The 17,376-nt window shown below is 36.3% G+C and overlaps 1 long non-coding RNA gene across 1 annotated transcript; it reads right to left on the reverse strand.

Moving 5' to 3' along the window:
• Nucleotides 1-289: 289 nt before the first annotated feature.
• LOC127957199 (uncharacterized) lies at nt 290-16,039 on the reverse strand. The gene is made up of 3 exons (XR_008153734.1): nt 15,913-16,039; nt 953-1,073; nt 290-860 (listed from the first exon to the last, which is right to left on the reverse strand). It is a non-coding gene; the product is annotated as an uncharacterized LOC127957199 (long non-coding RNA).
• Between the last annotated feature and the right edge of the window lie 1,337 nt (nt 16,040-17,376).

A 17,376-nucleotide genomic window follows, 5' to 3' on the forward strand; every position in this document is an offset into this window, starting at 1 on the left:
TTCAGACATTACTGCGGTTTTCAGTGTCACATGATCCTTCAGAAATCATTCTAATATGCTGATTTGGTGATCAAGAAAAATTGTATATCATTATCAATGTTGAAAATGGTTTTGTTGCTTAATATTTTTTGTGGAAATCATGATGCATTCTTTTCAGGACCCTGATCAAAAGAAAGTTCAGACGAACAACATTTATTTGACATCTTTTGATTCATTTCTATTATTCCTTGCTGAACATAAGTATTCATTTCTTTCAAGAATTTTCATACGAGCGCAGTGCTTCATTTAGTATTTATTTTACTTGTTTCTTTTGTGTGGGAAAATTCCAGTAGAACCATAGTTATTTTAGATCAGAGGGTGAGTTGGGTGTATGAAATGACCCTCCCTCTCTGTGTCTCTCACCAATCGCTAATCATATATGGGATAAGATGGATCCATAGAAAACGTTAAGACTCACCCACATGTAACGGAAAAACCAAAGTGTGCCGATCTCAATAGGCCACCTCTATGATGGAAGACTCTGATAAATGAGTCAGTGACTTGAACTGAAACGGAGTTAAAATTTAGTCCACCAGCTCCGATCCATGAATACATCCTTTCATTGATTTCCTGGAATTCCACTTATTTTTGGACCCCACAATATCCTTAAAAGCACCCTGTCAAGTTGAACCAAGTCAAAACAAGGAAGAAAAAGCAGCCTCCAAAAGAATGACAGAATACATCCATGGATCAGCTTCCCTTTTGTGTGTGTCTGTCCCAAAGACCTCCGAAAACTGAGAGAAAGCAAGAAGAACCAACTGGTTCCTCATCATGCGCTTGTTAGCTTGTCCAATCTTTGGCAATCAGCTTCGTCCCTGGGGCTGAAAGACATAAGACGCCAGGGAAGCAGGGGAAGCCAAAGCTGAGGAAAGATCAATACGGCACTGTGAAACAAGAAGTGGAGGCTATTTACTTTTCATTGATCCGATGATGTTGGAGAAACACCTCGGTCTGCTGTTAAATTGAGAGAATATGTCTTTGGGGCTGGTGGGGTTTCTTCTCGCAACAGTCAGGCTCCAAGTTCAAGAGAAAAGCTAAACAAAGTAAAATCGGGCAAACATAGAAGGTGTTTAGGTCAATTAATTTGTTACAATTCATTTAAACAATCAACAAGATTGAAATATGGTATTAAATTCAAAGGCCACAATTAAAAGCGCATTAAGACAGTATGGGCCAAAAGGGTTCTCCGAACCACCAGGGGGTCGCGAGTTGATGAAAAGCTTATCATTTAAAAGATTTATACAATAGAAATATAAAAATAAAACAAGCTAAGATAAAATTTGGGAAATACCTGGATTAGGAGGATATAGGAGCATGTGTTTGGATTTACAAGTTGTCTACAAGTCAAATTATTGTCAAAATCAATTTTATATTGTGTTAAGAACTTTATATGATGGCCATCTGTCAAAGCAATTTGAAGACCCCACTGTAAAAAAATAAAAATAAATTAAAAACTATTAATATGGACAAATATTTTGTATTTATTCTGTTTTACCTGTATTTTGCACTTCACTGCATTGTTTTATGGTTAATGGAAATGTCTGTGTGTAAGAACAGTGCATGAATTGTATTTCACATAAAAATTACATTTTTAAAACTTTTCATCATTTTTATAAGTCACCAATCAAATAATATCTAGTGAAATGTCATTGAATGCAGTCTAGTATAACCCTGACACTTTTTTTTTTTTTTTTTGCTTTTTTTGATAGTGTCAAAGCAATCCCCTTATAGCAATATATTTAAGAGTTAAAGAAAATAATAGGCCAGGCAATAATTCAGATGCTTAAAACACCCACATATTTTTAAGATTCCTGCAGCAAAAAATAAATAAAAATAAAAAAATCCTAATGTCATTAAATACTGTATTTTGAAATTTACACACATAAAAACAATAGTATGCTTTCACTGTAGAAAGATGTCTTTTACCTCCACAATGGTGTAGTTATGGCACATCCCAGCAGGGGATAACTAGCTAAACCTTGGCCCTTTGGTATGATTGGAATAAACCATTGAAATTGTGTTGACCCACAAAAATACAAGAAAACAAATACATTCACAGCATGGATCTGCATTTGTGTTTTTTGTTTTTTTTTCTTTCAGCATCTGGGGACGACCCATTAGTCTCAATCTTCTGATTGCATGTTGGAATGCAGATTATGTTGTTGCTCATCAATGACCTTATAATGAGCACATTAAGCCAAAACCTGCAGGTGTAACAGAGCTATTGAATGTCCACATGTGAAGTTTTGCAATTAACGATCAGATACAGGAAAGTAATTAGGCCACGTTATTTCCTGTATGCGTCATTAAAAGTATTGATTATGAAGTATGCAATTCTCCAGAAAAGCAGGACATTAGAATACAAGGTCCAGTCTTAAAGGGCCAGTTCACCAAACTGATTATTTCAGGGCTCCAGACTAACATTTGAGAGCAGTGGCACCAGCACCACCAGGTTCTGCAGATGGTGGTGCCAGGAGCAGCTGGGGGTGGTGTGTGGGGGTATTCAAAATAAAGATAATTTAAATCATGAAATTACTATTCTTTTGCATTGATAAGTGCAGTTACAAATAATATTTCATGTTCATTTCTTGTTTATTTATTCTTTTGTTTATTGTTTATACAGATTTGACAGTAAAGCACTAATCTTGAGTTAAGATGCATAGAAAATGTACTTTTATTGACCAACATTAATTAACTAACCAACTTCAGTTATTATATGTGATTTAGTAGCAAAATGAAATAAAGTTTGAGACTGTTCTTTCTTCATACACACACACACACACACACACACACACAAAGTGTAAAATTGTAAGATTCTGACAATCAAATTTATTGGTGATTTGCTATTTTATAATAGTGATTTCTTCATTTCAAAATATAAAGAAAAAGTGGAAATGAATGACTAATAAGCCAAATGTGCTGAAAAATGGTTGCAAAATGCAAACATTTGGTCGAAGTCTGGAGCCCTGTATTTTTTTAATTTTTTTACCAAAGCACAGAAGAGATTTGATTTACCCACCATGTCTTTTTTTTAATTTAGTCCACTGCAGTTGCAACTTACTCCAAAAGGTCGGTCACACTCTCAAACACCCCTTTTTCCCCTCCTTCCCAATTAACCCTCTCAAACAGCTTAGATTACATTAGCTTTGAGTTCCCTCGCACCCTCCACTGGACTCACACAGCTCGAACAATGAACCCTGACTTGCTTCACAAATCTCCCCTTCAGCTAGGCACAATTATGAATTCAAATAAGGCTGATTCAGACTCTCTCATGCAGCACACTGCCTCTCCCATGACAAGTCCTGGTAATGAGGACTTTAAGCAGGACCACACAACAAGAGCATCGGCTGAATGGCCCCAGGCACATTCACCACCAATGGGTCAATTTAGGTGTTGCATTCATCAACGGCAATGCCCACCGATAACTTCCTCTGTTAACATTACCAAAAAAAAACAAAACAACAAAGTTAGAAAAATTGCATTTTAATTACCCTGGGTAAGAGAGAACAAGTGTGTGGAGAAGCTTTCACAAGTTGTTTTTTTTTATTAATTTAAGATATTAATACTTTACAGCAAGGATTTATTATTCTTTTTTCAAAAGAAAAAAAAATCATTATACCATCAGTCATAACAAGAAATGTTTTTATGTGCCAAATCAGCATATTAGAATAATTTCTGAAGGAACATATTACACTAAAAACTGAAGTAATGGCCATCACAGGTATAAATTACATTTCATAATACATTCAAACCGGAAACAGTTAACTTAGTTTGTAATATTACATACTGTTGTTAGTACACTGTATAGATTTGCAACCTTGGTAAGACTTTTGAAAAAGATTTTAAGAAACATGTTTACTGTATTGTTGTGTATTATTGTATTTTGTGTTATATTGTGTAAAGTATACGTATGTATGAGTATACAACTAATGTCTGTTGCAATCTCCACATTTAAACCGGAAAATAAACAGAAAGTTGTAACATTTTTTACAGTATATGTAGGTCACTGATTGAATAATCAAATTTGTGGCACTGATCATGCGATCAGATGTTTCTGATTCCTCTTTTGCACAAGATGGTCTTTACATGAACTTCTTTTAAGCAGCTTCAGTGCTGATGTCATTTTAAAAAATAATGCTAACGAAATACTACGAAAGTGCATTCATATTTTTCAACTCCCTGCGAAGTGAAAACTATTATTTCTGTGAAAACAATTATTTCATCATCTCACACCGATTCTGCCAATCAATGGAGTGATAATACTGAAATATTATCACTCCATTGTAACAATATAGCTTAATAACACGCAGAATTCAGATCTGCATTCAGCAAACATAAGAGATTGCGATCACTCATTTTCTAGGAGGGCTGAGATGAAAGACAGGACTCCATTGTGTACATAAAATATACCTAGAGATGACATTTGGACCATAAGATACCATAAAAAGCACTGTTAGCTCTGCCAAGCAGCCATCCAACTACAAACCCTGAGAGGATTTTATGAGCATGCAGAGGATGAAAAAAAAAATCAATTGAACAAATGTACTTTTCTAGACTTTCTCCAGCACAGGTGAGGAGAGAGGTAATCTATAGATGATAATGAGTGCAGATGGAGATGGAGAGGGAAAAGAAAAAGGTTGTAATCTACCCAACATGAGTCTAAATTGGTACATTTTTAGTGAAAGGTCATTCTCATGTTTCTTTGTCCAAGCAAGTAATTTCCCCTCTCTCTTTCACCGGCGTGGCTTGCCATGGCAGCATTTTCTGCAGCACGGAACACTCTCCCTTCTATTTCAATAGGACAGCTCATTTGCCAGACAGTGAACCGAACTGCTGACTGAGTGTTTTAGACTGTTAGAGAGAGAGAGAGAGAGAGAGAGAGAGAGCAGGAGAAAAGAAAGAATATGAGGAAGCACTGTATCATTACTACTCAGAAAGATCACTGGACATTAAGAAACACAGCATTGCAAGGTCATGAATATTTTTTTCTCTCTTGTCTGCAGGATCGTCGCACTAACCTCAGCTCTTTTTATCATGGTTACAGCTAGCTACTCATACCAAATACTACAATATTAGAAATGAGTTCAATGGATCATTTTAGGGTGCACTGAAAAAAGTTAACTGGTTAATTTCACAAAGAAATGGCAAATAACACATTGAATTATAATGACTTTTTTTTTTAAAATGATATATTCTAATTACTCCAATACTCTTTCTAATATTTATATATTTACAAAAACTCATGTTTACGTTGTGGACGAGAGATTAACTAAATACACAAAAAGCTCCAGTTCTTAACTAGCTGGTTAAACAGCAGACCTGTATAAAACCAGATGCAAGCGTGTGTGAATCATGCAGTGCGTTGATTAAATCCAGCCTCTAAAGAGGTCTCACATCTGGCAAAATGCCCATTGAGAAGTCCTTGGATGGAGAGAAACAATGCACAAACACACACACACACACAATAAACCCACTTCATGTTGTGCGTAATCCCACCAACAACCCTTCATGCATCCACTCAAGGACGTTTCCCGGCCCCCGCTAACAAGCAGGCTGTGCAATTAGCCCGCTCATCAAAATAATGATGGATAGCCAGTAAACATGCCCACCGCCACTCTACAGAGACAAACACACACAGTCTACATTCCAGCATTTAACACTTGAACCAAAACATTTCAACCTAATTAAAGAATTAATTTAGTCATAAAATAAATGTATCATAAAAGTGATCCACATAACCAATGTCATACAGTTTTGTGTGACAGAGGCCAAAATTTAAGCCACAAATAAAGTAAGTGGTTAACCAGTAAGTAAGAACTTTAGAAACTGGATTATTTTGATTGATATGCATTTCATTTGACCATACAAAGTGCCCTACAAAGTGGACATTACAGGGTATTCCTCCACATTTAAGGAGATTCCAATCCAAATGTTCATTAAAAAGGGCACTGTGAATTAGGGCTGGACGATTAATCGAAAAGTAATCAAAACCGAAATACAGAACCTCTAACCGATGTCATTTCCCCATGTCGGTTATTTAATTTTTTTAGTCCTGTTAACACTTCCCCCTTAAAAGTACACTACCGCGTGTGTAGCCACATGACTCTGCTCTCCAGTCAGTGGCATAAAAGCAAAACACAGAGGTGAATGCCGGTTAAACACATACTGATTGCACGTGAGGCCTTACGTCTTCACTAAACTTTGTCAGTTGTATTTGTTTTATGGTTTAGACATTCAAGCGATTAGATGATTGGATGTGTATTATTATATCGAGCTACCATGTTCGCGGAGCTGCATTGTGACACGAACACTCATATAAACAGTAGCTGTGAAGATCCCGCGCACAGAGGTACGGAGAAACTAGTTGTCAGCGCTGTCCTGTGATTTATTACTAAAGTAGCTTAGAATCTCAAAACTTATTATAGCATGTTTGTGTGCAGCGCACATGAAGCACAAGTGCACAGAGAGCAGCTTTTTATTTTATTTATAAAAAGAAAACTATGCAGTGTTTTTAAACTTAATTAGTTTCTGTACCTGAATTTTTTTTAGTTGTATTTATGATATTGCTAATTGATTAGTTTGTTCTTATCTTATTACTGACTCTTTAACACTTTAATATTTGAAATTTATATTAATCTAGTTGTTTTTGCTATGGTATTTTTTTTTAAATCACAGGCAAAAGTCATCTTGCAGTGTTTTGTAGGCTGCTGGTTTTTGCGCATGTTATTCAGCTGCAACGGAATGCTTTATAAAAATGTTTGACTTAATTCTTTTTATATTGGATTTTTTATCTTATTGGAATCTAAACTAGGAATCGATAATTGGAATCGATAAGCAGAATCAGAATCGATAAAATTCAAACGATACCCAACCCTAGGAAGAAATGTTACGAACATAGATAAAATAACTGCTTATAGTCAATCATATTTACAGTACAAACCTTGTCAGTGAACTATGAGGGCAAAAAAAACTAAACCAAAACAAAATAATCGTTCATTAATCGTAATCGAGGTAAAATGTTCAATAAATCGAGGTTTTGATTTTAGGCCATAATCGTCCAGGCCTACTGTGAATGGCACAAGAGAAAAATTAGTTTTAAGCAAAGTAAAACTTGCCATCTTATTTTCATATAAAGTATTGCAACAAACATTCGCCATTTGATGATTGTGGTTTTGTGCAGCTTGTCAGTGAACAACTGACAAGATGCACATTAAATATCGCATGTGATTTATCATGCAGCCCTAGTGAATAGGAAGCAGTGAACACTGTGTAGGGACCTGTGGAAAGAAACACAGCCCAGTTTTGAAAATCAACTGATTGGTTGATTTTTTTTTTATGTTCTTTCATAACATTGAAAGAGTGAATAGAATATTCTTCTTAAAGTCATCTTTGTTCCAGAAGAACGAAAGAGGGTGCATGACAGCATTTACATTTATAAGTGAACTATCCTTACAAAGAGTAATAAACTTGGTTTCACAAGTTTAAAAGGTGATAATATATTACATTTGGAGACCAAAGTACTTTCATTTAGCTACGCACTGGTTAATAGAGATGTAGCTAGCTACAAACATTTGTGCAGTCACCTCTTCAACTCAACTAATTAGCCTAATGCTATTTTACAAGGCACTTGAAATGTCAACACATTTGTAGATTTAGTGTAAACTTAAATTCCATTACCTAGCAGGCATTATTGCTCAGCAAGTTGAGCTGATCTCTCCCCCGGGCCCGATATGTTTCCCCTGCTCTGTCATCTTGCTAACCGTTCTGTCTAGACCAACTTAGAGCCCCATAATCCACCACAGGGATCAATAAACTGCACATAATTCAAGGGCTAATAATGAGCCTTCAGTACCACGCAAATGGTCAGCTACTCTAACGGAATGGAAGGCGTAAAATGATAATGTAATTATTAAAAGGACAGATAAAATGAGCAGGCGCTCACTCTCTCATATTGGAAAGGCTAAAGTCAATTAGCAGCACTTGAAATTATTGTTATTCCTTAGCCGGCTGATTGGGGAGGAAGTTAATGTATCTGGCGCCCAAGGTAAATGTAGGACATGACTTGCAGTGCCAAGAGCTGCTCTCTTATGTTGTGTGCAATCGGAGAGTAATTGTATACACACAGGGTGCTATAAAATGTGCTTTGCTATTTACTGTAGCCAAACGGTTATAAGAATAAACTGCACACGTTTATTAAAATTTCACTTTTTTAGATTATCAAAGTTTAAAATTGTAATAAGTTTGAAAGTTATCACTGGGTATGGGTACAACTAAATCTATATACAAGTAACAAAAGTGTTAAAAATACAACTACGATTCCAAACTTCCTAAAAAACATTAACAAGCATTTCAAACTAATTTGAGAACCACAGAAAAAGCTGATCATCTTAACAACAGGTCCGCTCTATATTACAGTATATGTGCAATCTTGCCATGGCACCTCTGACAAATGACATCTCTTTGACTATGTGGATCCTAAACTAAAATAGCAGATCTAAATTAGTGAAATTCACTGGAAATACAGTAAACATTGTGCCGTTTGGCCTGCAGAGTGAGAACGCGAACAAAGTTGTCTTTTCCACCAGGCTGCTTCCTCCTAATGCGCTAAATGTTTTGGCTTGCACAAAATGTCACCCTTCCCGCCAGGAGGACTGGCATTTGAAGTTGGTTTTGTAGACCCTCCGGCCAGATCACTGAAGGCAGAACAGCCGCTACGTATCCAAAGAGCATGAAAGAGGCGAATGTGTCTGAGAGGAGCATCAGTTGATAACACCAGAGAACGAATGCCACAGACCCACATCACTCAAAAGCAGCGAGGACAGCTTGTTTCAGGGTCTGTTAAGTATGTCCATGCCAGTGGGGGATTCAAAGTAAAGCACAGTGCTCCCAGGCCTTTCAGTGTCTGATTCTGAGGCTGACAAAGGCCTTGATTGAAGCTAGAAGTCTCTGAGCTAAGCAGCCTGACAGGATAATAGGACATCTGGAACAGATGTTTACTCCCCCATTTGTAAAATGGTGTCGGCTATGGGTGAATTGTTATGCAAATGCACATGCAGACACACCCTCTCTTTTGCATAGACTCAGCTGCCAATTAAAAGTTAGAATCTTTTTTTTTTTTTATAGTAACTTGTTTACTGATTAAAGATACAAAGTAGCGTTAGGACGGTGTGAGTAAAAATACAAATCAAATAAACTGAATCAAGTAAAGATATGTTTTTCCAAAGTGATCTGCCTTTTAAAAGTTATTAAAATAGCATCTGCTGTCATTTCTAGCTTTATAAATGACAAATAATCAAATGACTGTCAATGGAAGTCAACACATGATAGCAGTCTTCTGATTTCCCCCTGCTTACCCAGTGTTTATGCGGTAATCAACACTCAGCCATCTGCGAATGTGCAATTAGCATAATTGGTGTACGTTACATGCTTAATGTAAAGCAAATTTTTAGAGCCATTCTTCTCTCCGTGTATCTAATTGCAATTGCGTTTGGGAAGAAACATTTTGGGAGTCTCTGGGCATGTTAAAAAGCGAATAAGCTGGCAATGGGCTGCACCGAGTCCAGGTGCAGAAGGGTCAAAGGTCAAGTGGCCTTGCTTTTATCTGACAAATAGTTTGGTAACACCTGGACGAAAGGCAAGAGTTTAAACGCATGAGTGAATGGGCATGACACTGCAGTCTCTTCCAGCTGCTCAAATCCAGCATAAATTGGACTCCATTAGAATTAATAGCCTTTGCTGGATCTTAATTTACATATAAAGGCAAGACGACATCTGTCATAAGATATCTGGGAGAAGACGTTTCTAAACTGTCTCTAACATTGTTTACGACATTGAGCTGTATTTACAGCATTTGTTATAACAGGGGTTTTCAAAACTTTTGGATGCTAAGGATGGATCCCAAATGCAAGGGCAAAATATTTTAAAAGATAAAATCAGCTATATATTATTATAATACACACATGATATAATAAAGACAATTGTGTTCTTTCTAAATTTACTTTCTTATTGTTACAGAACAATATAGACGGTTTCATCGGGCGCACACGCCTGGACCTAAGTTAACTTCCGGTCTGTATTGTGTATATCGGTCTGGCTGCGTGCCATCTACAACGCAGTTAAAGCCAAGGTGATGAGTAGACTGAAGTTGGGCTCAGGTGGTTGTGCTGCGGGATGTGTTTCCCATACATTTTTTATTTTTGGAGACTCGCCACAATTTTAAATTTTAAATCGATTTTCAAAAAGGCTTCGTTAAATAAACATGAGTAACGTTACGTAACGTACTGCACGTTTAATAATAATAATTCCTTACATTTATGTTTAAATATCAAAACGAGGCACGGGTGTTTTTATATTGCTGTATTTCTGACTATTAGGTTACTATAGATATTCCAATATATCGATATCGTGAATTCTTATGGCCACAATAACCATGATATGAAAAATCTAATATCGTGACAGCCCTATACTGAAACGTTATCTTAAAAATTACTTTGTATCTACGTTAGAGCGTATCTCCTCCTCATTATCTGCTTAATGTTAGATACTGTATATAAACTTTAAGAGACATTTTTTTACAATAAATATACACTACCATATAAATTTGGGGTCAATATTTTTTTAAATACTTTAATACTTTTATTCCTCAGCAAGAAAGCATTAAATTGATTAAAAGTGCATTTATAATTTAATTTGTAATTCAAATAAATGCTGTCCTTTTGAACCTTGTAGTCTTTAAAGAATTAAAGAAAAATGGGAAACAATACATTGTAATAATATTCCACAGTATCCATGTTTACTATACTTTTGATCAAATGAATCACTTGTTTACTATACTTTTGATCAAATGAATCACTTGGTCGGCATAACTCTTTTCAAAATTAATAAAAAAAATATCTTACCACCCATAACTGCTTGTGATACAAACCTTTTTCTGCAACAAGCAATGACAAAAAAATATCCTTACAAAAATAGCACCATGCAAACATGTTAGTATTCTTTTTTTTTTTTGCTCTAACCTTGGGATAACATATGCAAAACACAAGCTCACAAAATAATGTTTAATTGTATCACATCATAGATGTATGATGCATTGTCCCTTGAAGTATAAATTGGGTAATTCAATTAAAGTGCCCTGCGTAGACGCATTATAACCGATGGAGGACGACCCTACCCTGGGTCTGAACCTCACATCACCTCCATATCACTCAGACTCCCTGACAAATGGTGGCTGGTTAATACCTGAAACACATGGCTGCCAGCATAGGTCAATAACGTCCTTTTCTTTCATCGGCATGACTGAATTAACCGCCTCACCCTGTAGTACTGCCATCTTTCTCCATGTGTAAATAGAGCTAGCATGTAGCTGCTGATTAGCTATAAAAGCCCTTCTTATCTTAAAAAAAATAAATAAATAAACAGCTTAAAGTTAATGACGATTTTGCTCTGTTTGTGTTGTTGAGGGTTTAACGTAGACGAAAGCAAAGAACCTAGAATCCTCTGTTTGTAGTGTCCATCAAAGACCAAGATGGCTTGACAGTTTGACAACAACACAGAATGACATGAAGGAGCACGAACCAAAACTTGAAGGTCATTTAGGGGTGTTTCACGAGGAGGAGACTTAATACTATGAACTTCAAAGTTTACATAGCAGTTGAAAACTGTAAAAAAAGGACTGGTTGAGGAAACTTTCACAAACCTAGTGCATTCAGATTTTTAGGTTCTCCCTAAAAAATAGTGTAAAAAACTATTGTGTAAAAAATGGTCCTAATTTACACCTAATTAACAGTTTTTTTGTTTGTTTCTTCACTAAACACAGAACATTTCATTCAGCCAATAAATGCATTAAGGCACTGACCGATTTCTTGTTTTTCACATTTTAAATATTTAGGGCACTTAATGGGTGAATTTAACTATGTTGTCTGAAGGTGTACAAAGCAATGATATTTGAATTCATACATCTTATATATATATATATATATATATATATATATATATATATATATATATATATATATATATATATATATACCTATTATGTTTCTGCATAATTTATTAATGCTGCAGTGCATACTGGGAACTCAACCCCTTTATATTTCTGCAATATTGCTGAATTTGAAATTGCTCAATCAACTGTGTATGACTAGTCAGGGCAATATCCAGGTAAATTATGTTGGAATAACAGGTTTATGTAGTTTCAAGTAATTCAATTTTCTTAGTATTTGTGATTTTAAAATGGTCCCGTAAACTGGTGTGTAATTTAGCAGTCAACACAAGAGTTACACTACATAAACACTGGTTAAATCCCCTAAGAATCTGTGTAATGAGACATAACCGCCCTTGATAATTTGTACATCCCCCTAAATTTTCTTGCCGTTATTTTAGTAAATACGGAGATGAAACGGGGCAGAGATCAAACCACATTCCTCACAAAAGCTTGTCTAGTCCTTTAATGTTGTGATAATATTTACAAGGTTAAGTGAAACTAATTGAAAACCACCTACGTGAAAGGCTTTCTCAAGCCCAAACTCGGGATTAGGGTAAAATACTGTTTAAATTCCATATCAAAAGAATTACAACCTTTACAATAACACATAAAAGACTTCCCTCTAAAGGTGTGCAAACACGCCTTTTGCATGCTAATATTACATAGGATAAAAGACGCTATATATCCACAAATTATTTATCCGTGGATATTTAATCAAATCTTTTGTGGAGATGTGCGCAGCGGGAGGTGTACATTTTGAGTCTGTTTAAAAACGCCGTAATCCGCTGCGAACTAAAGGTGGCAGTGCTATTGTGTGACTGACAAATTTGTTTACAGGCATGCGCTAACCCAACAGATTAAAACACTATTGCGGGGAAGATAAGCATGCAGGCGTCTGACTGTCACAAACCTCCGCAACCCTGTCTTTAATGCAGGAGAAAAGAGTCAGATTGAACAATGGCTTTAAATCCATTCCACCCCTCCACAAGGCCTATCTGACATTGTTCTAGTGCGGCCCACACAATTTTCACATTTCAAAGTCAGTTTAATCAAGAGCTCAGGCAAAAGAGGATGGATCAGAGGGAAGAGAAGGTTTTTGCCATTCAAACGAACTCAGCAAATGATCACTACAGTATGGAGTTTGTGTCAAGCTGGCTTTAGGTGAGCCTTAATCAAACGAGGGATTTGATTTTGTTCTCTTGCTCATTTCTTTCTTCTGTTTGGCACCAAGCCCATTCAGTTAGAGGAGAAAAAATGCTCACGCTGGAGGGGCATCCACTTTTAGTCTTACGCTACTGTCTTTGGGCAAAGCGTTGACATTAGAAACTATTAGTAGAAGATCAGAACAGCCAGTTAAGGACAAGACACCTCAGGCCTGAAGTTAAAAGCTATTGGAAATGCCAGGTTAAATCATGAAGCCGAGCTATAACCACCACAAACATTATGTATGTTTACATGCAGTAATACAGTACTCATCAATCTACATAATTCCAATCCAATTTCAGAGTTAGAAAGTTCTTTTTATATAACCAGTGCTGGGTAGATCACTTACTGTCTGTTATGGATTAAAAATTTACATGTTGGAAATTGTAGTTTGTAATGTAATCTACTGTATTACACATTAGGTAATGTATTCAGACTACATTTTGATTACTTAACTTGGAAGAAAATGTATCTCATTCTTTGTTATCAAAATCATAAAGTGCATTAAACATTACACTATCCCAGTTTAAGTTTCCCAAACTGGGGTTCATGAATGAATTGCATTCATGTGTGAATTGATGCAAATCAATGTAAATCATAAAGTTATAGAATAATGACATATAATGACAGGTAACGGTATTATGATTATTTGCATTTTTAATCTAAACATATAGACTACATGCAATCAATTAGTACCCAGCACTGTACAGTACATAAAATGTGCACAGGATATTTTAGAAAATAGTTCAATTTGAGTATGTGAGGAGTGAGGCGGGGCCAAGAGCCGTGGGAAAGGAGCGAGGCCGGTGGAGTGATTGGGAAATGAGCGACACCTGCGCCACTCACCGGTGTCGAGTCCCACGGAGGAGATCGGAACAATACAAAAGAGGAGTGACGACAGTGAAGGATGAGAGAGGACCAGGCCTGGCCTTTATTTTGTGTTTGGTTTTTGTTTGTGCATGACAGTCGTCCGCGAGGGGCTGTCGCGCTGTTTTGTGTTTATTTGATTATTAAAGATTTGATTTGAATGTTCGCTGGTTCCCGCCTCCTCCTTTCCGTAATGATGAAGTTTTTAATCCGTTACAGAGTATTTTTACAAGCTTAATTTATACTATTGATTGGATTATTTCAGGTCTACACCATCCCTTTCAATCTGATACATTTAATTTAATTTAAACTGAATTTCACTTGGAACAAGTTCAAACACGTTGATTGCAGTGTTTACAACTTTACATGAAGGTGTTTCTATGATGGCAAATGAACCATCTATTAAAATTACTAATGGATTATATGGTTCCATGTATTGCAATATTTGATACTTGATGTTGCTCTGCTGCAATCCATTATGCAAAAATGTGTTTGTTCTTATGATGAAAAAAGCTGTGGTAAATTGTTGTAGTAGGCAGCCTTAACAGTACAACAGCACTTATAATTTTCAAAATGATAGAGATGGCCAGTCAAATCAAAGAAGTGTCCACCTTTTCCTCTTCACAGAAGCCAAGCATGAATTCCAAAACAAAGCTACGGTGTTGATGAAAGGAAAAAAGAAAAAAGAAAACAGAGTTAAACTCACAGCAGCTTATTTGAAACATCTGGTTCTTCCAGAAAAAAACTATTTACTTCATATCGTTGAGGAAAAAAATGATTATTGGCAATTAAATGGCCATTAATTTTGCAAGCGCTGAATCCTGCCAGATGTTTTACATTAGAGAGAAAAATAGCCACTCCTTTTTTTTTTTTTTTTTTTTCATTTCATACTAGTCATGAACATGATGGATCTTTTTCATACACATAAGCACAATTAAACGTTGTGGACTTTTGTAATGTACCTGCTTTTAAAGGGACTAAACTGGCTGTTTAGTATTGAGCACAGTTTGGGCTAAAGTTACTAAGTTCAAGTTTCCAACAGAACAGAGATATGATATGATTTATAAAAGGGCGACTCAGACTTGATTAATTCGATGCCACTGTGCTGCCCGTTGTCTGAAAATAAACTTAAGGCCTTTTGAAAATCGTTGCCCTATTTCTTCTTATTGATATATCTGTGGCACAATTGAAAAAATAGAATCTAGGTCTTATAAATTAAGAACTCCTTGCTAGGCCACATGAAAACTGAAAACACTCCAAAGACAACAGCTGACTCCTCAACCGAACATAATAAATGACTACCGGGCGCTATAACAATCTGCTCTCTGCTTGCTCTGACCTCGACACAATGGCCCAGGTTGCCCAGCTGTGGCCCTGCTGGAGTGCAGCAGCTGAAGGCAGTCTTACAGTCCTCTCCACCCTGACCTGACTGAATCTGGCTCTTCCTCAGGCCAGCACTTTTTAATTCCCATAAGAGGCAGAGAAGCGCTGAGAGGCCGGGGCAAGCAGGAGTAAGCATCTATTGCACATGTCAGGGCCAGAGAGCCCATACACTCCATCAGTGACCTCAATTAGAGCAGACTAAAGACTAAAACTAACTGCCCTGCTACAAGCACATGGATACAAACTAGCAAGTTACACATTACACTTACGACATCATTAAATACCAGGCCCTTTTTACAATACCAGTTACCTGAGGAAATTAAAGAGATTCATAGATTGCCATGTCTCCTTAAAAAATATGAATATCAATAGCAATCACTATGACATGTTTTGTACAGCAAAGCAATAATAAAAAAAAAATATATATAGAAACTTACAATTTTTCAGTAAATTTGCTCCGCCAAGACAAATAATTCCAAACAAAGCAAGTGCGTCTCCTGGAAGCACACTGTGCTGGTGTTTGGTTCCCGAGTGAATCAATGATTCCGTGATTCACTCGCAAAGCGCCCCGTTGGTTTCAATCCTGATTGAATCAGTGTTTGAAAGAATCGATTGTGTCAGTGAATTACTGAAGGACTTTAGACTTTAGGTCACTTAGCGCGACCTACTGGCTACGGGCACAACGATGTAGCTCCATTATAAATCTAGCATTTTGAAGGAAAAAAAATCTGCATTTGATGTCTTGTGAATTTATTTTTTTATGTATTATTATTATTTAAATATTTGGCTTTACTCGTGCTTGATTTATTTGAATATATATATATATATATATATATATATATATATATATATATATATATATATATATATAATATGTGTCTACGTGTGTGTGAGTGTGTGTAGAATATATAATTTAAAAATGTGTGTCACAAATTAAATTACATTTTATAAAATATATTAATAAAATTACATTTTAGTACGTGACTGCAAATTATTGCTCCACTCACGGCAGACTTTTTGGATATATGAAGGATGCAGTACTACTTTTAGGTACTCAAGATTAACATGAGATTAGGTGAAACTGTGTATGTTATGTACCCTTTAATAACAACTTTCACCATTCACACCTTTTCAAACTGTTTATGGAATTTTTGTCTACAGTAAATTTGTTGTTTGTTTGTTTATTCAGAAATTTTTTTTTTTCAAGTGAATAAGCAGTATATTTGTTAAACAATTGTACAACCCACTGAACTTCCATCCCTCACATCTTCGTTTTCATTCCTGTCAAATAATAAATATTGTGCCACCCTGACTTAGGTCTACACACATTATTTTACACAGAAGATAAATAGATGCATCGGGGCTGACATTTTTCCAAAAAATTTTTTTTACCACAATCAACAAAAAAGTTGATTACTTTTTTTTTTCTTCTTCTCCCTGAGCCACTGGGGATGTTCATTTATACTTGTGCTTTAGAGATCACAGCAGTCCTGCTCGCAAGCTGGCGTAACAGGAATAACATCAAAACCTCTAAATCACTGCTCGGCAGTTATTTTGGGATACCCAGCAGACCAGGACACCAATTGATGTCTCATCAGCAGCCCTATCATTTCAGCAGCGGTGGTGCGTGGCCAGAGCAGATTTGTGAGGTTCATATGCCTAACTGCGACCTCCATAAGCAACCAACAGGCCAGGCTTCTTTTAACTAATGCAATTAACCTTGCAGAGAGAAATAAAGAAGGACAGGCACAGACAGAAAAAAGAGCAACAAAAAGAAAACAGCACAAAGCCGAAAAGCCACGGTATGATAAAGAGAGAGGGGGAGAAGAGGGAGACTCCCAGAAAGAAAGGTAGAGGTGAGAAGCTTAACTCATAATGATAGGGGGACGCGTGCCTGGGCT

Source organism: Carassius gibelio, chromosome B5 (genome assembly GCF_023724105.1).
Source record: "Carassius gibelio isolate Cgi1373 ecotype wild population from Czech Republic chromosome B5, carGib1.2-hapl.c, whole genome shotgun sequence".
NCBI lineage: Eukaryota > Metazoa > Chordata > Actinopteri > Cypriniformes > Cyprinidae > Carassius > Carassius gibelio.